The 24,834-nt window shown below is 45.2% G+C and overlaps 1 protein-coding gene across 1 annotated transcript in view; it reads left to right on the top strand.

Annotated features, from left to right (window-relative positions):
* SLC2A9 (solute carrier family 2 member 9) overlaps window positions 1–24,834 on the top strand; it is a 207,109-nt gene that overhangs the window by 45,906 nt on the left and 136,369 nt on the right. The window lies entirely within an intron of this gene.

Genomic DNA, 24,834 nt, shown 5'->3' with positions numbered 1-24,834 from the left:
CCAGATCCGTGTGAGAAGGTGGCTCTGGGGCGAGGGGGTCAAGTGTCAACTAGGTTGGGAAAGGTGGGAAGAGAGGAGAGAGACCAGGCGGCGGGAGGCCGCTGCTGTGGGTACACGTGGTAGGGAAAGGATGCGGCCAGACTTAGGCAGTGGCCATGGGGACAGAGGGGAGTGGCAGGCTCAAGACCTTGGAGGACTTGGTGCCTGGCTGTCTGATGAGGATTTGGAAGAAGAATAGCGAGGATGCCTCCCGGGGACCCAGAGGAATTCCTCCCCATACACACAAGAAGGGCAGGAGGGAGGGGGGAGATTAAACCACTAATGGGCAGAGGCCCAGCACGTGCCAGACCGTCCTAGGGCTGTGAACAGTGTACAAGACACAGCCCCTGTGGAGCTGAATCCTAGCAGAGGAGGTAGGCGATAAATAAAATCAAACAGCACACACACCATGGAGTGTTTATGTGAAATACTGGTTGTCATGCCTTTGGTCCCCACAGCTACTTTGTGTGTAGCTCACATCTGCAGCCGTGGAAACAGAAGCCGAGAAGTGAGGCACAGAACTAACAACTCATTAAAATATGCTGGCACTGAGAGCAGCATCCGTCTGTCTGCTCCCAGACCCTCCCATGGGGCGTGTCCTACACAGCCAGGAAGGGCACACGCAGGTGTCTGAGGAGTGTGGCAGCTTAGGTTCTTCTTAGGGGCTGGTTTGGGGCCGGCCCGTGGCTCACTTGAGAGAGTGTGGTGCTGATAACACCAAGTCAAAGGTTAGGATCCCCTTACCGGTCATCTTAAAAAAAAAAAAAAAAAAAGAAGGGGCTGGTTCTGCCCCAGGGCCCCTTCTTGGTCCTGACTCCTCGGCATCACTAACTGCAGAGCTGGCCCCTTCTCGTTCAGTGGAAGGTTTGATAAGTGATGAATCGAGATTGGTGGCCTCGTGATGATGAGTTAAAGTAAACTGGTTGGCATGTGTCGCATTTTTTAAAATTTTGAATATTTTGTTCATTTTTTATTGTGGTAAAATGCACATAACATTTTAACCATTTTTAAGTGTACATTTCTGGGCATTATCTATACTTTTTATATTTCAGCTGATCTGGGCCACCTGATTCTGATCTTTTATCATCGACCCTTTTCGGTTGTTATGGCTGTGATTTTGTTTTTCTCCTTTGCAAAAACAAAAACAACTCATACTTCATATTTGTGGTTGTCACATGCCTATTTCTATAATTAACGTGAATGTGTTGGAAACAGTCTCTACCAAAATGTGGTCCGGCATTAAGCAGACTCTTGCTTTTTGTGTTTAAAGGAATTTTTAAATTCTAAAAATAAGCATTAGGTGTGTTGATGCCTGTAACAGTGTAAAGAGGGTGGGAAATCCTATTACGGTAATTGAAAGGTGGAGCTTTGAATAAGTGATTAGTTTGCAGGACCATGACCTAGTGAATGGATTAATAATAGTGGTCATGGGTGTGGTTCTGGGGGCTTTAAAAAGAGAGGGAATGAGGAGGTTAGGCTCTCTTGCTCTCTCTGCTTCTCCGTTTTCACAACATGATACCCTGCCGTCGCCATCACCACCACCAAGACTCTCACCAGATGTGTCCCCTGGACTTTGGACTTCCCAGCATCAGAAACTGTAAGCAGTAAATTTCATTTTTTAATTTTTAAAAAATTTTTATTGAATCAAAATTGATTATACATATTTTTGGGGTTCAACATTGAGATCTATTGATCAAATCAATATTACTAGCATATATATTGTTACAAATCATAATTATTCTTTATGCCCCTTGTGAATCTGTCCCTCTCCCCCTCTCCCTCCCCCCTCTAATTACCCTAGATTTCTTCTCTCCTTCTGAAAGAGTAATGGTTACTCTGTTGATTTGTTGCCTAGGTGCTCTGTTCAATGCTGAGAGTTATGATCAGGTCCCCCAATATTATCATAGAGCAGATGCTTCTTCTGTCACTCTGAAATGGGCTTTGTGCAGAAAGACATCCTCTTCTTTTCTTTCTCTCTGCTGGTGACTCTCCTTGTATCAATGCACTCCAGTGGCTGGCGGACCATCCTCATGGTGGTCGTGGAGTACAGCTGCTTTCATGGTGGCCATGGTTATTGTGGTGGCTGTGGTGGGCCACCCACATGGAGGTGATGTTTTTGGCATGCTCCTTCATGCTGGCAGCATCCCTGGTTGTGGGGAGTGTCTGGTCCCCTTCTCCATACCTCAGGACCCCAGGTGGGTTCTGAGGTGCTGGCATGGTGTGCCTGGTTGTGGGAGGGGGTCTGGTCCCCTTCTCCATGCCTTGGGTTCCCAGTCAGGCCCCGAGGCACTGGCGCAGTGTGCCTGGTTGTAGGAGGGGGGGTCCAGTCCCCTTCTCCTTGCCTCAGGTCCCCAGGTGGGCCTCAAGGCACTGGTGCAGTGTGCCTCGTTGTGGGAGGGGTTCTGGTCCCCTTCTCCATGCCTTAGGAACCCAGGCAGGCTCTGAGGCACTGGTGCAGTGTGTCTGGCTATGGGAGGGGGGTTCAGTCCCTGGCTGCATGCCCCAGGCCCCTGGGTGGACCCTAAGGTGATGGCGGTATGCCTGGATGTGGGAGTGGGGTCCTGTCCCCGGATCCATGCCTTATGTCCCTTGGCAGGCCCCAAGGTGCTGGTGGTGTGCCTGGGCCAGAACTAATTTTTTGTCCTTTGCTTACTTCTAAAACAGGGGAACTTCCTTTGGGAACCAGTACTTGAGCTCTGTGGTTGAGCTAAATTGCTGCTTCGCTGCTATTTCCCTAGGGAAGGCTTTTTGTGTAGCTTAGGGTTTAATGGTTGACCTTATAGGTACTTCCAGCTCCCCAGAGACTCAGTGCACCTGGGTTGTGTAGAAATTTGATCTGGGCCTCAGTTTTTCACCACACTGCACCCCATGCAAATCTACATTCCTGACCAGTCTCCTCTGAGTGGTCCTGCTCTGATTGGGGGGCAAATTAGCTGTCCTTGCTGTGTCCCAGTGTTCTCCTTCTGGGCCCATCTCCCCCACCACTTGTGCTCCAAACACTTCCCATGGGACGGGCCCTGCACCAGTCCCTTGCAATGACTCACTGGCCTCTGAATGGCTCCCCTTTTACAGCTGTGTTCTGGCTCCTCGCTCCTGTATGGGTCCACGGGAACCCTATTAGTGTTCTTGCTGTCCTGGGGGTCACCAAAGCTCTCTTCTCACCTGCTGCATCCAAGTAACTCCATCTGAAGGGCACAGCTGCGGCTTCTGCCGGCTCCTGCTCCATGCACTTAGCAGATCCAGCCTTAAAGCAGCCGCGGCCCAAAATGCTCAGAGCAGTTTTTTCTTTCTCTCGTCGTGGTTTCTCCCACCTTCAGGAACTCCGTAGGTCTCTCCTCTTCCCCTGAGCTCCAGCGGCCCCAACTTGGCTGATGTTACATTTTTATAGTTATAAATTGGTTGATTTGTGGGAGAGAGTGATGCTGGGGACCGTCTATTCTGCCATCTTGACCAGAACTCAATAAATTTCATTTTCTTTATAAATCACCCAGTTCCAGGTATTTTGTTATAAGCAACAGAATCAGACTGATGCAGAGAATAAAAACAGTGTAACAAACAGCCTGAGCTCTTTAAACATGAAAAATATATTTTAAAGTAAACAAATAGTGCTGTGTCCTTCACTAATAGAGAAGTAAATAAATACCTACCTCATTAGAGGTGGAGCTTCTCTCTTTGGGGATCATTTCCAAATTCCTCACCACTCACCAAACTCTTTTGTAAATCAATATCAGGTTCTTTCTGAACCTCTGTCTTCTCCCTTCACTCATTCATTCATTCATTCAACACATTTGTTAAACATTGAGTTGGATGTTGGAGCTACTGTTTTGAGCATGTCAGGTACAGCCTGCATCTTCATGATGCTCACAGACTGCAAGGACACTGTGACCTCGGGCAGGTCACTCCACCTCCCTGACCAGTGTCCTCAGTAGCAGACAGGGTCACAAGTCCCAAATCCCCAAGTCCTCCTCACGCATGACTTCCTGTGGGAAAATATCACTGGCAAATAGTGACTGTTCAAAGCATAATCAGAACACCTGTGTGCCTGCCTCTCCCGTGCCATGATCTCTGTTTGCTTCTGCATCTTGTCCCTCAGGAGATACATCTTACTGATGTGCATGTACACTAACCCAGAGGTGTCAGATCTATGCATTCATTCAACAAGTGTTTAAAAAGCCCTGGCTATGTGCTGCTGCTGGTGATGAAACAGTGAGGTCGTCAGACAAGCTCTGCCTCTGGGGAGCTCACAGGAAGATAGCCAGTGGGCACCAGGTGATGGGGGGAGGTAGGGCGCTGAGCTCAGGTGGGGGTTAGGGATGGTTTTCCTGCAGAAGTGACTTGTAAATGCATGCCTTGAGGATGTGTAGAATTTATCTGGGCCAGGACTGGCAGGAAGAGAGAGAGGCAGAATGGTCTTGGGGGGAGGGTCCAGCAAAGGAAACAGTATAGAGAAACCTGGCATTTGTTCAGAGACAGAAAAACCAGGGGGACCGGAGCTTGGACAGGGAGCGGGAGAGGGAGGTGCTGCTGGAAAGGTAGGCAGGGCCAGATCTGTGGGGCAGGAGGGCCACACCTGCATTGTAAATGAGCACAAGGAAGGGTGGGCAAGACGAAGGTGTTTGGTAGGGCCTGTGGCTGCTGGGAAGACATTCCCCATCCCGTGAGGACAGCCCCCACTGTTTCCATGACAGACACTGACCTAGAGGTGATCGATTTTCTGATTTTCAAGAGAAATCATAAATCCAGATCTAAGGTCATATTTCGTGGCTCTTAAATATTGGAAACTAATTGATCTTTAAAAAACAAGACACTGCACCTCACATCTGTGGCTTGGTCCATCCTGTGGGCCACTTTTTACACACTTTAGTGGGGAGTGTGTGCCTGGGAAGGTTTCTCTGCATCCAAGAGCAGTGAGAACCCACTGAAGGTCAAAGTAGCAATGACAGGACAAGACGACCTCTTTAGAAAAGATGCTTGGGCTACAGAGTGCAGAAAGGATGAGATCCCAGCCACTAGTGCAGGGATCGACTGGTCCAGCTGAGAGCTGCTAGAGGATGTGGAGAGGTGAATGCGGGTGAGGGAGGCTGGTGGAGATGGGACGTGGTGTCACAGGGAGGCAGTCTCAGGAACAACTCCCACGTGTCTGGCCTGCCAGCCAGGTAGGACAGTGGGTGGAACCAGATGCTGAGCCAGGGAGCCCTGCAGGAGGAGGGGCAGCTTTGCAGGGGACAAAATGACACATCCACTGACATGAACTGCCCAAGATACAGAGCAACAGGAAGGCAGAGCTGATTTGAGGATCCAGGACCTGGATTCCCAGGCTGTGTGACTCTTCCTGGAGCACAGGCCTCATCTGCAGGATGTGGCCAAGGGGCACAGCTACCCAAGCCACCTCCTGGCCTCCAGCCAGCTGAGAAGTCTCACACTGACAGGTGTAGCACTGATTTCTTCCCATCAGACTGGATTTTCCCAGATAGTCTTGGCCCTGCTGAGTGGATATGTGAGTAATCTAGTGATTTTTTTTATTGGTTATGAATATTCATGAGATACAAAGCTGATTGTCTCTAGTAATTTTTTTTCCCCAAATTCATGCTCTGGGAAGGTGGATATTGGGCCTCTGGTCCAGGAAAGGACATCAAATGGGAAACTTTTCATGTTTGAGGTTTGCCACAGTTATGTCACTAAGTGTCAGAATTTTATATTCTCTATTTTAGTCATATTTCTCATTTATCTTCAAGGACTGAGATGACTAAGCTTCAAAAAAAAATTAAAGAGAGAAAAGCTGGGCTTCAATGCATATGATCTCTGTGAAGTGTGGAGGCTGGAGGAACTAGCAAGAAGGTGCTGTTTAGAACAGGCTGCAGGAAGGCGAGATACGGAAATCAATGTAGGAATTCATGCTGGTGCCATTGTTATGGGAAAACTGCAGGTTTCATCAGCTGAATCGGGGTTCTTGCTGTCTTGAACAAAGAATTGGATAAGACACACCAGAGGCAAAAAGCAAAGGACAGTTTTTTAGGAAGAGAGAAAGAACACTCCAGAGAGAATGGACCAGGCTCTAGCAACAGTGTGGCTCAAGAGTGCTGACAGGTACATCCCCTGGGGTTAAAAATCTTCCCAGCTGGATTCATGTCATTTGGCCATTGGTTGAGCCTTAGTAGTCTCTGTTGACTGGCACTTTAGCTGGTGGGAGCTCATTGATCCAACCGAATGGTTCCCTACGTGGGGGCGGAGCTCCTTATCTGCCTTTACTTCCCGTGGCGGTGCATGCCCACATCATCAGGGAACCCGCTATACCAGCTCTGCTACTCATGAACAGCCAGGTTTCCTCTTCCAGCTCTTGTCCTTTTCTGATTTCCCACACCACCATGAATTCAATCAAAGACACACCATAAAACATTGTGGTGGTTGAACATTGATGTGACATTTTGTTACTTCCAAAAGATACTTTTAAAAACATATTAATTAGGTATTTCTCTTGCAAAGATTAAGAAGAAAGGAACTTAGATGAAAATTGTAGGTAGGACTATGAGAAGACCAACATGGGAACCCATGGGGCCATAAATGAGTGACTCCATGTGCTCGGAGAACATCCGTTTTGGTATCATGCCAGGCGAAAGCCAGTGGGCGCTTAAAGTTAATCCTCACCTTAGTGGCGTAGACATTGAATACAGCTTAACATCTATTTTTTTCCGGTGTAGAAAGATTTTTTCCTTGGTTCCGAACATTTAGAAAATGTAAAAAAGGAAATAAAGCCGCTTGAAATTCTACCATGTTAGGGAAGGCAGCCAATTTTAATATTTTGGTGTATTTCTTCCTAAGTGTATATATATCTATTATATGTATAAAATAATATTGTACTTAGCCTTGTGTTTTGCTTTTAAAAAATCACTATCACATCAACATCATTTCTCTAAATGACTAAACAATCTTTGTAAACACATATTTTTAAATAAGTATAAATAAGTTTTCAATGTTCACATCATATTCCATTACAAAGGCGCATTATAACTATTGTCTGTTACTCAATGCCTTTGCTGTTTCTGCATTTTCACTAGCATGCATAATATTGAAACAAATATCTTTCATGAGTCTTTTACCGCTTTTGTTTACTTATTTGTTCGATTTGTGTGATTGTGGTGCATCTATACCCATTGTACACAATATGGAAGAATCTGGAAAATAAAAACATTAAAATTTCTATATCTCACCACTTCTGGTTAAACACATTAGCAGTTTTAAATTTTCTTTCCCTTATTTTTTAAAAATACATTGCGGGGGCGCGCCTGGGGTCCTCCCACAGACCCAGAAGGAGAAGGAGCCGACAGGATTACCCCCGGTGTTGGGACCGAGGGATCTTGGGGAAAAGTGAGCCTGCTGCCCGCCAACCCAGCCCCATGAAAGAGACACTCAGACGCGGCAGGGGTTCTGTCAGGGCAGTTCCACTTTATTGCCGTTACACTGCAATTTATATAAGCAAGCAAGTAGGGGCTTTCCATGAACTAACCAATCAACTAAAGGATCACGCGGGCATGCATTTTGTACTAACAAGTTGAGCATAACGATCACGCAGGGTTCACGAGTGCGGAAATACTGGAGGACCAATAAAACCTTTTGGAGCTATCTTGGGTTACGCCTCCCCTACTTCCCACGGGCGCCATCTTCATCCTCCACCCATAGGCACCATCTGGCTCACAGATAATGTTTGCTCCTAAAAATGGGCCCAACAATATATCTTACACACATGTACACAAACACATAATTTGGTTCATTCCATTTATAACTTTTTGTTTGCTGATTACTTTGCAACATTATGTGTGAACTAGCCATTAAGATTATTTGCCATGACATTTCTTAATAATTGTACAATTTTCTGTTTTATGAGTTACCATAATTTCCTTCATTGTGCTTGTATTTATTGGACATTTGAATTGTTTCCAGTGTTTATTATTGAAAGACTGCAATTTAAAATTTTGGGATGAGTAAGCTTCTACGTAAATAGTTATTCAAATCTCCAATTATTCATGTAGTTTAGTGCCCCAGAAGTGGAAACAATGGGTCAAAGAGTATAAATTTATTTACAATGTTCTACATATTGTCAAACTTTTCTCCAGAGAGGCTGCCTTAATTTACCTTTCCACCAGCAGTGGACAAGAGCATCTGTCTCACTACGTCTGTGTCATTTATAAGCATTTAAATAGCTCCTTGGTATTTGATAGGCAAAAATAATATCTCATTATGATATTATTTTGTATTTCTTTGCTTTTTAGAGAGGCTGGAATTTCTTTTAAGTATGGAGGTTTCCTCTTAGTGCTGTAACAAATGATTACAACAAAAACAGAAATTTATTCTCTCACATTTCTGGAGGCCTGAAGTTCAAAACAAGTTTCATTGGGCCAAAATCAAGGTGTCAGAATGGCCTTGTTTCCTCTGGAGGATCTAGGGGAGAATTCATTCTAGCTTCTTCCAGGTTGTGGTGGCTGCCAGCATTCCTTGGCCTATGGCCACATCACTACAGTCTCTGCCTCTGTGGTCATGTTGCCTAGTTTTCTTCTGTCTGTGGTCAGATCTCCCTCTGTCTCTCTCTGTCTGGAGAAAACTTTGACAATATGTATTGTATGAAAGCCTTAAATTTGTAAGAATACTTGTGATTACATTTAGGGTCTACTTGGATAACATAGGGTGATCTCCTCATCTCAAGATCCTTAACTGCAAAGTCCTTTTTTGTCATATGCTATGGGTTGAATGTTTGTCCACTCCAAAGCTCATGTTGGAACTTAATCCCGAATATGGCATTTGAAAGGTAGAGCCTTGAAGAGGTGATTGGATCCTGAGGGCTATGCCCTTATGAATGGATTAACCCATCCATGGATTAATGGGCTAATGAATTAATGGGTGATCATGGGTGTGGACTGGGGCTTTATAAGAAGAGCACATGAACAGGCTCTTGCTTAGCCCTTGTTATGTGATACCCTGCATCACTGTGGGACTCTGTAGAGTCCCCACCAAAAAGTAGGTCCTCACCAGATATGGACTTCCCAGCCACCAAAACTGTAAGAAATAAATTTCATTTTTTTTTAATAAATTACCCAGTTTTAGGTATTGTGTTATAAGCAACAGAAAACAGACTAATACACCACCCAAGTTAATATTCACAAATTCCAGGGATTAGAATGTGGATATCTTTTGGGAGGCCGTTAACAAGGCCACCACAATAAGTTTAATAGTTTTAAAATATTTCGCCTGTAAATGGCCTGACTTGTTCATGTGCTTTGTTTATTTGACTACTGGGATGTTAGTGTTCTCTTATTCATTTTCATAAGCTCTTTTGCTCTTAAACATATTAATCCTTTGATATACATGTGGCACATATTTTTCTGGATTTTTTTTTTTTTACTTTTAATTTTCTTTTTATTTTCAATGAGCAGATTTAAAATACTTTTATGGAATGAAGGCTTTTTATTCCTTTGAGATTTCTTCCACTGGTTTTTAACTTAGAAATTTCCTTCCCATTCAGGGATATAAATCTTCACCTGTATTTATTTGTGGGTTGTTTATGATGTCAGTTTTTACATTTGATTCTTAAAATCATTTGCATTATTTTAGAATATGGTGTAGAGCTAGGGCTGGGTCTGAAGCTCACAGACCCCTTGAGCCCATTCACAAACCCTTCACATGCAGGTCTATGAGCTAGGCAACAGGAAAAAGGTCCTTGGAGCCATAGGTGAAGTAATAATAGGCTTTATTTCTAAACGCGAGCTCCGCCTGCCGGCAGTTCAGAGCCACTGCTCACACATTCTGAAGAAACACACAAGAATAGCAAGAAGCTAAAAATACTTCCGCGAGCATGTGCACTGACTCCACTCCCACACAACCTGTTTACAAAGAATGTGCTGCACCACCCCCAACTGGACCTGAGGTGATGGGGTCCTGACTAAACTACTCTATTTTCCTCACAATCCACCCCTTCAGGGTCCCTCACCATACAATCTATGCATTCAGAATCTTCGACGATGTTCCCTTACCTTATAAATGACCCTTACATTCTTATAACCTATTGTCTGTTCAATATGCCTTAAGGCTTATCCTTAAGGCTTGTCCTGTAGTTCTGTCCTTTCAACTATTAGCTGCACATGTCCAGTTAGCAGTCATCATTAGTGTGATTTTCCATGGGAATCCTGTAGTCGTACTGATGAGATGTTCAATGCATAGTCAGTAGGCCAACACATTGATCTACAGATGTATGTATGTACCCAGTCGACTCTGGTGCCCACAGCCAGAACACTATGGGCAAAAAGACAGAAGGGTTACTGGTACCAATTGGGGGAGTTCTCACCTCTCTGGTAGGATACTATGCCTGTTTCCCATCCTGAGGATGGATGGTCACAGGAATAAGTATCTTACCTGGTTTATGATACCATACATTATCTGCTAACACTATTGGATCTGTAGGTTCTGCATGTAACAGTATAGGGGAACTCATAATTGGCCATAATGATAATACAAATGTGCCCTGTGGAATAGAGTGCTCATCTGTTCCAGACCATGTTACCTTCACTTGAGGAGGCCACGTACTTGTCACCAAGGTGAAACTTGCAAGTCTTCTTCTAATCCTTTCCCCCAAGGCCCTATTAGACCTACCCAGCATATATGGGGGGCTTTTATACTCCAAGATCATTTCCATTGTACTGTCTCTCCCTGTTGTAAACAGGTTGGGGCTGATAACAGAATATTTCCATTCTTGCCATCTCCTGGCTTCAAAAGCTTATTTTTAGTAGTGACTTGCAGTTGTATACGTGCTGCAGCCCTATGCAACAGAGCTTCTACTTGAGAGGATCCACCCTTGTGGGGTCTCTCATTTAGAATCCTGACTGTTGACCATAACCTCCATGTCCACCCCTTCAGGGATGGGGGTTGGGCAGATAGCCTTAGTCTGTTTTTTAAAAGACCATTGTAACGTTCAATCATTCCTGCTCCTGGGGATGATATAGCACATGTAACTTCCACTGAATAGACAACTGGGAGGCCCACCTCTGAACCCCATGTCCAGTAAAGTGGGTTCCATTGTCACTCACTGTGACTACAGGCCAGCCATACATAGCTGTAAGGCTATTAAATGCCTTCACAGCGTTTACCTGGTCTGGGGCCTTACGAGGCCATATAAACAGAACATCAGTAGCTGTATCAACAGCTGTGAAGATGTATCTGAAATTCTCTGACCTTGGCAGTGGTCCAACAAAGTCCACTTGCCATCGAGTCAGGGGCACCCTTCCTTGAGTTATTTGTCCATCTATATGGGGTACCTGCTGGGGGTGTGGACTCTCTTGAGCACATAATGGACAAGCATGATAAGCATTTACTACATCTTTCCATTTAATAGGCAAGGCCCATCTTTGAGCCGCCATCCACATGGTTTTGCTGCCAGCATGCTGCATTCGTCAATGTAACCACTGGGCTACATCAGTAGCTGGGGCTCTCTCCAGCCATCTTACCTTAGCCAAGGCATCGGCTTCATCATTTCCTGGACTGGCTAAGGGAAAGTGTTCTGTGACATGGAAAAGGATTACTTCTTTCTCATGCCCCAATTCTCATAACTCTTGCCACATGGCTTGTCCCCACAGGGGTCGGTGGCCTACCATCCACCATTGATATTTCCAAGTAGAAATCCAAATGGTTAAACCTTTATGCACAGCCCAGCTGTCAGTACAGATGGTTAATGGCCCAGGCTCATTTTTTATCACCATCCATACTGCTCTCAATTTTGCCCATTGACTGCTTTGCCCTGTGCCATTTTCATACCACATAGTATCTGTTAAGGGATAGACAGCAATAGCTGTCCATGATGCTGAGGGTCCCGTGCTAGAGCCATCTGTATATCAAGCTTGCTCTGTGATAGGTCCCTGTCCCTCATGGAAAGGTGCAGCCTCCACCTCCATGGGTAGTGGTTGTGTCAAAGTTTCCTCTACAACCTCTACTGGGCCTAGCACAGCTTGCAACTCTTTGGACAGAGGACTCGTTGACACAGTGTTTCTTTGTTCTATATATGCTCCCCATTTAGACAGTGGGAGTCTGAGCTACACCCATTTTAGGGTTCATTGCCCATGTGCACAGCCAACCTAGTATGGGGTATGTCATCCTTACTAGGACTTTGGCAGTTCCTGTGATAGCTTCAGTGGCCATTAAAGCAGATTATACAGCCACTAACTGTTTTTCTATTAGGGAACAGCATACTTCAGCACCCTTCCAGAGCTGAGATCAGAATCCTACAGGTGCTCGGAATTGGTCTTATCTCTGCCACAAACCCCATCCTAACCCCTCTTGGGTTATATGTATGTCTAATTTAAAAGGCTTAGTGGGATCAGCCACTTGTAAAGCCTGTACTTGCTGTATTGCCCTTTTTGTAGCCTGGTAAGCCTGTTCTACTTCCTCAGTCCAATCCCAGAGGGCTCCTTTCTTTGTTAATGCATATAGTGGGCATGCCATTTGTGCCATCTGGGGTACAAAAGCTCTCCAATACCCCAGAAGTCCCAGTTATGTCTGTAGCTGAGCTACAGTTGTGAGTCAAGGGTATGCCTGTATCTTGTCTATTGTAGCTTCTGGGATGACTCCCATCTTACCCAACCAGACAATCCCTAGGAATTTGACTGACAGCCCAGGTCCTTGTACTTTGGCTGTGTTCACAGCCCACCCACGTTGTTCCAAATAACTTAACAACATTGGAGCTTCCTGGGTTAAATCTGCAAGAGGATTGGAGGTTAGTAACATGTTATCAATGTAGTGAAACATTGTAACTATGCAGGGCCTAGTCCACTTGGCTAGGTCCCAGCCACTAAACCATGACGATGGTTGGGCTATGCAGATAACCTTGGGGCAATACTTGAAAGGTCCACTACCTCCCTTCCTATGTGAAGGTGAACTGATCTTGGCTATCAGCCAAAATTGGAATAGAGAAAAAAGCATTTGCAAGGTCCAATACATAATGATAAGTCCCCAGCTGAGTCGTCAGCTGATCCAACAAGTCATGAACTGAAGGCACAGCTGCATGCAAAGGAGGCACTGCTTTGTTTAGTTCTTGATAGTCTACAGTCATTCTCCAGGTACCATCAGGTTTTCTCACTGGCCATACCAGAGCATTAAATGGGCTGTGAGCTGGATGAATAATGCCAGCTTTCTCTAATTCCAATATAGTGGCACCTATCTCTGCATGTCCTCCCAGTAGGCAATACTGCTTTACATTAACCACACATCTTGGCTGGGGTAACAACTGTGGGTCATGTTTAGCATATCCCTGTAACACAGGCTTTATTGTCCGTATTCGTAACTGAAACTCTCCAACTGTTGTTTGCAGGTGCAAACCATAAAGTACACCCATACCCAGGATGTATTCAGCTACTGGGGATTTATATACAGTGTATACATGAGGAGGTAATCTTCCTATGCCCAATGGCAATGACAGAGCTTTGACTTCAATAGTATGTCCTCCGTATCCATCTATATGAACTGTGGCCCCTGGAAACTTATCTGGATTGCTATATATCAGGCTACATTCTGCACCTGTATCCACCAGTGCCAAAACATGCTGTATATTTGTCCTCAATGAATGTATTACCAATTCAATATGAGGCCTCCAGTCCTTGCCTGCCCCCAAAAGATGAGAACCTTGGCCTGCTCCTTAATCAGAATGGAACAGTTCGTCCGCCTACTCGGGAGCAACCAAAAAGTCCTTTAAATCCACTGAGCTTACCCTGCTACCTGTTTTCAGATGTTTAGTGAAATGCTGTTCAGGGCACAATTGTCGCCACAAGGGAAACAGGACTGCATTTGGCTGCAGGTCAATTCTCTTGCTATCAACTCCTGCTGCAAGCAAGTCAAGCCACATCTTCTTATGGCTAGTCTTGCTTGGTCCCTTCAGGATAAAATCCTGAGCATTTCTTGGGAGTTGGGTCTCAGCCACCTTTTGGACCCCTTTCACTTGTCTGTTTTCCTCTTCTTCACCCAGGCTGGCTATCATGGTCATTATCTCATGTATAGGATGACCAATGTATGGTGCCAGTATGGCCATCAGTGACCCAAAGGACATTGATGGGGCATTCTGCAGCACTATGTCTCTCATGCTGCCTGTAAAATTTTCATCATCTGGGCCATGAGTGTTCACATTAAACATGGACTGCCGCATCCCCAACTCCTGAATTATTTGAACCAAATCAGCATATGTTTGCCAATTACTAACAGTCTTGGGCAGTTCTCCAGCATTCACCCACATGGTTCCAGCAGCTGCATTCACTCAGTCTATTAAGGAGTGATTACCTGGCCCTTGTGCGTATCTGTGGCTATTCTGTAGCTGCTGCCTCAGGGACAGATGCATGGTGATGGAGGCCAATTTTTCCATCTTCTCACCAGAGCATATCACACTATCCATCCCTAACTGCAGCAGCCAAGCAGCTAGGGGCTCCCCCATTTCTGCCAGAACTGTCTCCCCAAGTCAACTAATTCAACCTGGGTATATGGGACACAGGTGGTGAATTGGGTCACCTGTGGATTGTCCACCAGTTGCCCACCCAGTCTCATAGGCTGCTTGCATTTCACTTTCTGATGCACAATAGGTCATGCCTGTAGACACACGGTCTCCCCCAACTCACCACTGAGTTCATCATCCTCCCTAGTGTGAGAAGCAGGAGTGGCCAGTTGCTGCACATCATCCTCCAGGACATCCATCCACACTTCCAACAACTCTGATTTCCACTTCAAATCTTCCAGTCACTGCACATCATCCTCCAGGACAATTGTCTGTGCTTCCAACAACTCTGCTTTCTTCTTCAAATCTCAATCTGTTTGCAGCAGAGTGAACAGTAGCCAGGCTCTGGTCAGCAGAAAAGTGGCCACCAGGCACCACATGCTCAGGGATAGCCACATTTCCTCCCCCTCCCAAGGGGTTTTCCGCTGTAGTGCCTGGTCTGTGCTGCCTTGCAGTGCAGTGAGCAGCAACCAGATCCTGGTCAATAGGAAAGTGGGCATAGGGCACAACATATTCAAAAGTAGCCACAATTCCTCCTTCTCCCATGGGCTTTTGGCTGCCATCCCTGCTCAGAATCCTGCCGACTACACCAATTGTAGACCTAGGGCTGGGGTCTGAAGCTCACAGACCCCTTGAGCTCATTCACAAACCCTTCACATGCAGATCTACGAGCTAGGTAACAGGGAAAAGGTCCTTGGAGCTGTAGGTGAAGTAATAATAGGCTTTATTTCTAAACAGGAGCTCTGCCTGCCAGCAGTTCAGAGCCAGCTGCTCACACACTCTGAAGACACACAAGAATAGCAACAAGCTAAAAATACCCAGGCTAGCATGGGCAGTAACTCCACCCCTCCACCCCCACACAACTTGTTTACAAAGAATGTGCTGCACCACCCCCAACTGGACCTGAGGGAGGGGGCCTGACTAAACTATTCTATTTTCCTCACATATGGTGTAACATATGCACTAGTTTCACCCCCGCCCCTTTTTTTTCTAAACTAGTTATTAAACCAAACAACCTTTCCCCTACTGATCTTTGAGGTTTCCTTTACCACAAATTAAATCATATGTATTTGCAAGTTTCTGCTTCTGGACCATCCTATTTGTTTCTTCAATCTTTCCATTCTGGTGCCCTCACTTCATTGTTTTAATTATTGTCACTTTATTATATGTTTACTACTGTGCTCGTTAGTCTCCATTTTCACAGCTGTGTCAAAAACATTCACTTGTTCATTCTCCTGTGGGAACTTTAGAGCTATTCCCCCATTTTTCATCACAAAATTGTCACTGAAATTTTGACTGGATTTGTATTAAACTATTACATGAGTTTGAACACAGTTGAGATTGTTTTTGATAATGTGTCATTTCCATTGAGACACACAGCATGACTCCCTCTTCATTTAGGTTTTCCTGTCACTCCATTCTTGTTATTGCTGTGTCATATTTTTAACTAAGAAAATGGAAATTGATTTTCTTGTTAATTACTAAGGTATTCTTTATTTTGTTGGTGCTCTTGAAATTTCTCTCCATTATGTTTTCTAACTGGTTGTTAACAAAATATGGGAAAGCTGCTGACTCACTACATTAATCAAGACTTCTGTTTTGTTTTCTAATAGTTTTTGCTTATTTGTTTGCTTACCTAGATAATTCCAATGAATGTTTATTGATAGCATCTGCAAAGAGTGATATTTTTTCCCTTTTTTCTAATAGTTATACCTCATTTCTTTTTACTGACACTCATGTCTAATATATTCCCCAGGATAATATTAATGATGATTAGTATAGGGGCATCAATTAATTATAATTCTTGTTAATTTACAAATGATATTAATTATCTTGGTAAGGTGTTATCTGTCTCACCTTCGTTGTTACAGGCTATCAGCAATGAATAAAATATCCTCATATTTCTTAATCTGTTGTGGGGTTTTTTTGTTATCTGACAGCTAATTATTGAATGTTTTATGTTATTATAGTGCCTTGTGTTAATCTATCCTTACATTCCTGGAATACATCTTTCTGGTCATTGTGTACTCTTCTTTTTATATGTTGTTAAATTTGATTCATTAGTATCTTATTTAGAACTTATGTACTTATATACATAGATGAGATTTGTTTAGAATTTTTAATGTTTAACCCATATTTTGCTCTCTTTACATCTTCTATTCATTCTAGAATGTATTATATAACATGAGTTGGTAATTAAAGTATCGAAAGACCTCACTAGTAAAAACTGTCTACAGCTGGAGTCTTTTGTGGAAAAAATTCTCCAAAGACTTTTTATCAATTTCTTCCTTAATTAACAATTAAGTTCTATTTTATTCTATTTTCTTTTGAGTCAATTATGTTAAATTCTGTCTTTCAATAAAGTCACTTATTTCACTGAAACTTTCAAATTTATTAGCATTCAACTATATAGATTTTAATGTTATCTATCTATATTCTTTGTATCTTTTTTCTTGATTTCATTTTATTTATTTGATATCTCTCTCTTTTTAAATAAAATTTCCAAAGAGTTGCCTCTAATTTGTTTTTGAAAGACTGAGCTCTTTGAATTGTTCATTTGCTTTGAATTGTTCAATTGCTTTCCAGTTGTATTAATTTCTTTGTCATTATTATTCATATATTTTTTTTAAATACAGATTTGCCAACATTCCAGAAATTTTAATCTGCCACATTCTCAATGTTATTGTTTCCTAAATAAATTGTTATTTTAATTCCATCTTTAGTACAATTAATTTAGGATAATATTTTTAATTCCCATGTAGATGTGACTTGTGATTGTCACTCGTTGTCAGGTTTTTGGTTCTTGGGGGGAGTTGTTTTTTGTATAAACAGAAAGTAATCTATAAATTTCTCTTTAGGGGAACACATCAAGTTTATTGTGTGGTGGGTTTGTGGTCAACTTTTGCAAATGTTACACGTCTGCTTAGGAATGGTAGCTCTTGTTGAGCACATTATAAAATACAGACCCGGCATTACAAAATGATTATTTCATCACAGTAGGTATTATTAATCTATAAAATACAAAGTATCTCATATCAGGAAAGTTTCCCATGAGATTAAAAAGGGGTGATCATGTGTGATTCCATCACAGAAGAAGGAACTTGAAAGGGAAGGACACAAAGCAGCCCCCAAGCAGCAGCGGCAACTCAGGGAGCATGAGGGGTCTCGTGCCTGGGTCTGCATCCCAGCCTCTCCACCCACTCGTGTGGGACTTCGAGCAAGGTGCTAAACCTCTCTGAGCCTGTTTCCTAACCTATTCAATGGGATTAATGACATGTCCAAGTAAATATATGTGAAGCACATGGAACAGTGCTCGGAGCTGGTGCTAAATTGATGTCAGCCATCATGTCGTTTAATTCATGCAGCAGTACCTAGAAAAAGTATTAATAATTTATGTTTTACAGATTAAAAGCTTAGTCTCAGAGATGTTTGATAATTACCCCAATGTCCATTGGTAGGGAGGCAGTGGACCCCGAGCTTCCTGGATTTGAAGCCTGTGACCTCTCTGTGGCAGGACCAAGGTCCCACCTGTTGGGATCCCAGGAGGGCACCCCCAAAGCTGAGAACCCTGGTACAGGAAGTCAGGCACAACAGTCGTTTTTAGTCTCATATTTTCTCATTTGGACCCAGACCTTGAGTGTGTGAAAACACTTCTTTTCTCTGAGTTTTTTGATTTAGAGCCCTTTGGGCTTCATTCAAGCCCAAAAAATAAAGAACTTTGACTTTTGTCAAGAATATAAGAAACGTATTCATCCACGTGAAGGTATTTCCAGCCCCAGCCACCCAACAACGTTCTCACCTGATGAGAATCGTTTTTGTTCTACCATGTCTTGGAAATCACACCTTTCCTCTTTGAAAGGAAGAATCTCATTTGGAGGCATGGCCCAAATGTTATCTACAGCCGTAGTTGATCGGATGGGTTAGGAACAAGCACACAATGAATTTCCTTTGAAGGGAAATAGGAGGAAAGAAATTTAGAGATCGTCACTTTGCATTCTTTCTGCCACTTCAGAGTCCCTCGCGGGTTGATGCCTAAACTCCTTTAAAGACATTCAGAGCTCTCGAAATGTGTGTTCTCTGGTCCAGCAGCATCAGCACAACCTGGGGAGGAACTTGTTAGGAATCCACATTCTCACCCCGGCCCCGATCAATTCCTACTGGATTGAAACTCTGAAACTAGATGGCATGCATAACTTCAAACCTTTTGTTTACCCAGGTGCATCCAAAATTGGCTTTAATAAACACTCAGCAACTCTTTTGTAGAAGTTACTGAAAGTCTCCCCCTCCACTTGAATTGCCAACTCCCCAATCTCCTCATGGTGAGCTTTAGACTCCCCAGGCCCCTGTGACCCTGCATTTCATGGAACAGCTAAGCCTGGGACATCATGTTGAAATCGCCTGGGTGTTTGTTAAACAGGACTTCTCAGCCCCATTCCAGACCTCAGAATCTGAATCTTTGGGGATGGTTGCCCAGAATTTTTATTTTTATCAGACTCCCTGGGGTGATTCTTAGGCACACAGAAGGTAGAAGGAGCCCACTCTGGCCCACAATTCCATTTCTGGACCCCACAGTGAGGGTCCCACCTCCCGGCTGCTGCCTCTGCTGTTCCTTCCTCCTGACCTCCTTTCTCTGCCCTCTCTGACTCATGTCATCCTGCAAGGCCCAGCGAGAAGGGCCCCTCTTGAGATGTTTTCTCTCCTGTCAGCCCCCAGAATTAGCTGTTCCCACCTCAGTCTTCTCCAAACAACACTCCTCTCTCGCAGACTTGCCTTGATCTGTGTTGCAGTCATGTGGTCATTCACCTGTCCTGTCTTTCTCCAGGACCGAGGTCAGAGGCCTCACCTTTGTGTCAACATAGATGGGACCTTGGCGTCTGCAGCACTGAGCTGCGCCCTAAATGTGGATGGCATGCATACATTTCTCTGGACCTTGGAATTAGGAAGAAGATCCCAGTTCATGAATTTTCTATTACTTCTTCATTCCTGAGAACACAACAGACCTCCCCATGTGATGTGTATGGTCAAGACTCAGGCCACTGAATACTCAGAGTGCTGTGACTTTGGGTGAGAGACCTCTGCTGACCTTGAACTTATTGTCAGTAGCAGGAGGAGGCTGCATTAAGTAGCTCTGAGGCTCCTGTCTGCTGGAGCTTGTGATCTGGTAGCCAGCACTACTGGGGATACATGCCCCTGGCCTGGGCACTTCAGCCCCTGGCCAGCTCAGCTGGTAACTCCATTTGCAAGCAAGGAAGGCTGAAGGTAAATACAGATAAATTTAATAGTTGTTGAAGTCATGTCATCTGGAATTTTAAAGAAAGTCTTTGAAGCTTATCTGAACTTTGCTGTCCTGTCACCAAGATAGCCTCAGGGGAAAGCAATTAGTTCAGCTGCCCTTTGAGTAGGTGGCCTGGAATGGGTGTTAAAAAAAAAATTCCTGAGCCCCACAGAGGGAAAGATCAGGGACTCTGGAAGTGTCATGGTCATTAGGCCTCTGTTCCGTGGCCCCGTCGACTCTGGCAGCCAGGCTGGCATTGCCTCAGAGTGAGGCTGTGGAGGCAGAATCAATTCAGGCAGAGGTCAGGCAGAGCTTCAGTAACTGCACCAATGATTCACATTCACTATGGGCCACGCTCCTTTCTAAGCCTGTTCCGCGCGTTAACTCACGGAGCCCATACAATGGCCCTGTGATTTAGGAATCATCAATATTGTCCCCACTCTACAGAGACAGTAAGAAGCACGCTCCAGGTCACACAACTATAGTCGATGGCAGAGCTGGAGTTGGAATGCAGGTGGTTTGTTGTCAGCATCCCTGCTGTCCCCATTTTGGCCACGGCCATTTTCTGGTAGAGCCCAGTTCAGTAGAATCACATATAATACAGCACTCTCCACCCTTGGCCAGCTCTGACTGGTTGGTCTGATTATAAGACGTTCCCTTCAACAAATGCTTCTGAACAGCAAAGCACATCCCCTCCACCTGCAGGTGTTTGGCTATTTTAGCCTCCTCCCTATCCCACAGAACTGTTGGAAAGACAGTGAGAAAACGGGTCTGAAATACCCTGTGATCTGCACGTCAGGGCACAGATGTGCAAGGGTGTCCATCACCTGCAGCTTCCAGGGCTCTTTGTGCTGCAGTTCATCCTTGCTGGGGGCAGTGGCGTTATGAGACCCATTTGTCAGGTGAGGAGGGCAAGTCTCAGACACATGCCACACCCTGCTGCTGAGGAGGACTATGCCCACTGTCCTCTGGCCACCATGGCCAGCCCTGTCCACTGCACCATGCAGTGGCCATTCTCTTGGAAACAGCCTGATCCCCGCTGTTTCCCAGCTGCTGAGCTGGGCACCATGAATGCACTATCTTATGCTACCCCATCACCGCCTGGAACAGGGGTGCCGGTGTTACAGGTGAGAGGATCCAGCTTCAGAGGGCTGAGTGACGTGCCAGCTCAACTCCAACCAACCTTGGATTTGCCTGACTGTCCTGCACAAGTCACTGAGCCCCTCTGAACTGCAATTTCCCCATTTGAAGAAAGAGGGGAAGATTAAATGGGCAAAGCAGGAGAAACAAAATTTGCAAAGCACTTACCTAGTGCCAAGTAGTGGGCTTTACCCATGTCGTCTCACTTGCCTCAACATGGCAAATAGGTTCTGTTATCATCACTGTTTTGCAGGTTAGAAAATGGAGGCTCAGTGTGGGAAACCTTGCCCAGAGCTATGCAGCTAGTGGTCTTGGACCATGATTTGGACCTGGTGGGCATTGTTAATGTGTTACGGTGTGTGAGACCCCTAACACCATGCTAGCACATATGGCCCAGACACATGTTCTCTCTGCCTTCCTCCCCTCTCTGTGAAGACAGGAATGTCCACTTTGCCTCCCATGACCATTCTTGGTGTGCACTCTCCACCTAGAAGACAGTCCTAGATGCTACTAGATGAATGGGTAACTGGTTCCGAGGGGTTGCTGTGTGCCCAGAACTGTGCCAAGCTCTTCACCAGCATAGTCTCCTGCAGTCCTCACAACACACAACAGTTCTGTAGGGTGAGATTGCTGTTATATCCATTTTGCAGATGAGGAAACCAGGTCCCTCAGGAGGTTAGAGAACTTTTCCAAGGCCACACACTTAAGGAACCCCGAGCAGGACTCATCCAGTCTAGCGCAGACCCTTGCTCATAACCAGCCCACCTGCCCATAACCAGCCCACCTGTCCATAACCAAATTAGTTTGGCCCAGGACTTGTACATTACGCAGAGCTACCAGGCAGGGCAGATCTGTGTCAGATGCAAGGGTTGGGGCATCAGGGCGGTGTGTCCAGATCTGGCCTGGGTTCAGGTGCCCTCTTGTGTCTTCAGCAGACATGAGCCCCAGACCGTGACTTGGACCTGTTTTTCCATCCTTGACGTATGGTATTCATTTGACAAGCATTTATTGAGTGCCTACTGTGTACTGGCACTAGTCTAGGCTCTATCCAGCAGTGAACAAAACAGACAATGATTCCTGCCCTCGTTAGCCTTGCTTTTTAGTGGAGGACACAGATCACAGGCAAATAAGTACATAAAGTCAAGTAGTGATGACTCCTGTGAAATAGAGCAAATCAAGAAGGGGGCAGGTGGCGCAGGAGGCTATTTGAGACATCATGGCCATGGTGGGGGGTGGTCTCTAGGACTGAAACCTGTGTGAAGCATGGAGTGGTCGAGGCAGTCCCTGGGAAGGACGTCCCACCTCTTCCCCAGCAGTGTCTCTGCAGGTGGCCTTTCCCTAACCTGGCTTCTTCCTGCTCCCTGCTCACCTGCATTTTCCATCAAGTCTCCATCTCATGTGGCTCTCCCACACTCCCCACCTACTGCCCCTAAATCCAGGTCCTTCTCGCCTCTGTCCTCTGGACCAGTACACATGCCTGTCATCCACAACTTCTGCCTTCTACATCCATGAAATTCCAACCAGTTTATTCGGCCCTTGTTTACTGAGCATCCACAATGCACCTGACCCCACAGGGATGAGTCAGGCCATGTCCCCACTGCAAGGAGCTCACTGCTAGAAGGGTAGATGCTACAGGGAACAGAGAGCAGTGGCCCATAGGGTAAGTGTGGCCTCCGGGCCCACAGGGAGCCCACAGGTGAAGGGAGCAGCCCTGGCACAGCAGGAAGGGCCAGGGAAGCCTTTCTGGAGAGGATGGCGTCCACCTTGAAGTCTAGGGGAAGTTAGTTAGCCAAGTGGAAGGGAGAGAAACACCATTCCAGGAAGAGGGAACAACCAGTGCAAAAGCAAACAAAAAATGGAGAGAAACTGCGAGTGGTCCGATAAGAGCACCAGGGAGGCGACAAGAGCTGAGGAGGACAGGTCAGCTGGAGCCACACCCATGTGCTCCTGCCCCAGTGCACCTGCCATTTCAGTCACCTGCCCAACCACCTTCCTGTCACCATGCTTTGGCTGGGTGCGTCCAAGCTCCTCAGTGGGAGGGGTCTTAGCATGGTGGAACGTGCTCTGACTTGCAAGTTAGGAAGTTATACATTTCGAATTCTACCTCTGATGCTTTCTAGCCCCGTGAATTAGACAAGTCACTTCAACTCTCCAAGGCTCAGTTTCTGTTTCTGTGAAATGGGGACAATAATAGATACTCCTTGAGGTTCACGGAAAGAATAAAAGAGATATTATGTGTAAAGTGCTTCGTGCTATATTCTGTAGATGACAGCCATCATGCCAAGCACTGGATACTGTGTCCATCAAACGTAGCCCAAATTCCTCAGGCTGGAACTTAAGGCTCCTGGATTTGGGTCCAATCTCCAATTTTAACCCATTCCAACCTCTAGCACCATTCACCTACCTGCACTTTCCTAACGCCCCTTCTGCCTTCCCGCCATCCTATAACCCTCAGGCCGTTCCCCAGGCCTGGAATCACTTCTCTCTTTCCCCCTCTCAATCCACATCACTCAGCCTTCAAGAAAGTGCCAACTCAAACAACGGGAAAGGAACGTCATTTTCACAGCCCTTCTGAAAGTGGAAGTGAGAAGCTGAACCCCACTTGCGCTTGGGCTCCCGACAGAGCATTCTTTTCCTTTGCTGAGTTTTCCCAACAGATGTCATGTGTGCCTTCAGTCGGGTAGGGTCACGTTGGCAGGTGCCCTGTCTTCTTGCTCCCCTCTGGCTTCGCGTTGACTATAAGCCCTTAAGGGACTGGCCTGCTCTCGTTGGGGTTCCCTTTTCTCTCCCTGCACTGCCCAGCATGGAGTGGGTGTCACTAATATTATCCACTGACTCAAGCATTTGTTCGAGACGGCTACGCAGCCTTTTTATTAATAACTTAATTGAATGGAGAACAATATCTAGGGCCAGTGCAGGGGGAGTTTGTTTTCCAGGCAGAAGGGCCTGTTTGTTTGTTCAGTACCAATCTGTGCAGTTTTCATGGAGTCTGAGTGACGTGGGTAGGTGCAGGGCCCTGGGAGATGTAAATCCAAACACGGTGCTTCTGTAATTGAACATGGCAGGCGTTGCTTCTGGCAGATTTCAAGTCCTAATACTTGGAACAGGAAGACTCCTCTCACATGTAACTTCCTTGACCTCTGAGCTTCCCAGTGTCCACTGATAACAACTCCCTTCCACACTTTTTTTTTTTTTTAATTAATTAATTTATTTTTAAAATTTTATTTTGTCGATATACATTGTGGCTGATTATTGCTCCCCATCACCAAAACCTCCCTCCCTCCTCCCTCCCCCCTCCCCCCAACAATGTCCTTTCTGTTTGCTTGTCGTATCAACTTCAAGTAATTGTGATTGTTATAGCTTCTTCCCCCCACCCCGGTTTTTGTGTGTGTGTGTGTGTGTGTGTGAATTTATATATTAATTTTTAGCTCCCACCAGTAAGTGAGAACATGTGCTCACATGTTCTCCCTTCCACACTTTGAACACTGAGGGAGAATATTACCCAATGAGCCTTGGTTCCTACCCATGAGGGCTTGGGGTTGAAACTGGACAAAGATTTGAAAGAAATCCTTACCCCTCCCCATCCCAAACACCCATCCAACTAGCAAGTCAGACCAGAGAAGTGACTCAGCCCTTTCTGGAGAGTGAGAATATTTAGGTTTCTCAAGTGCAGACTATGTGGCTGAATCACAGCAAATGGAGCTTGAGGATGTAGACCAGGGATTAATCCACTTCCGAGAATTAATCTCAAGGGGGTGCAAAAAACCTCAGCAGTAACCCAAATAAAAGTTATTCATATTTTTAAAACTATTTTAAATTATTTTAGTCAAAACAATACAAGCAAATTGTTTTTAAAAAATCCAACACT

This window comes from Cynocephalus volans, chromosome 9, assembly GCF_027409185.1.
Source record: "Cynocephalus volans isolate mCynVol1 chromosome 9, mCynVol1.pri, whole genome shotgun sequence".
NCBI lineage: Eukaryota > Metazoa > Chordata > Mammalia > Dermoptera > Cynocephalidae > Cynocephalus > Cynocephalus volans.
The sequence above is the reverse complement of the archived record's forward strand: the minus strand, read 5'-3'. Positions and strand labels throughout refer to the sequence as shown.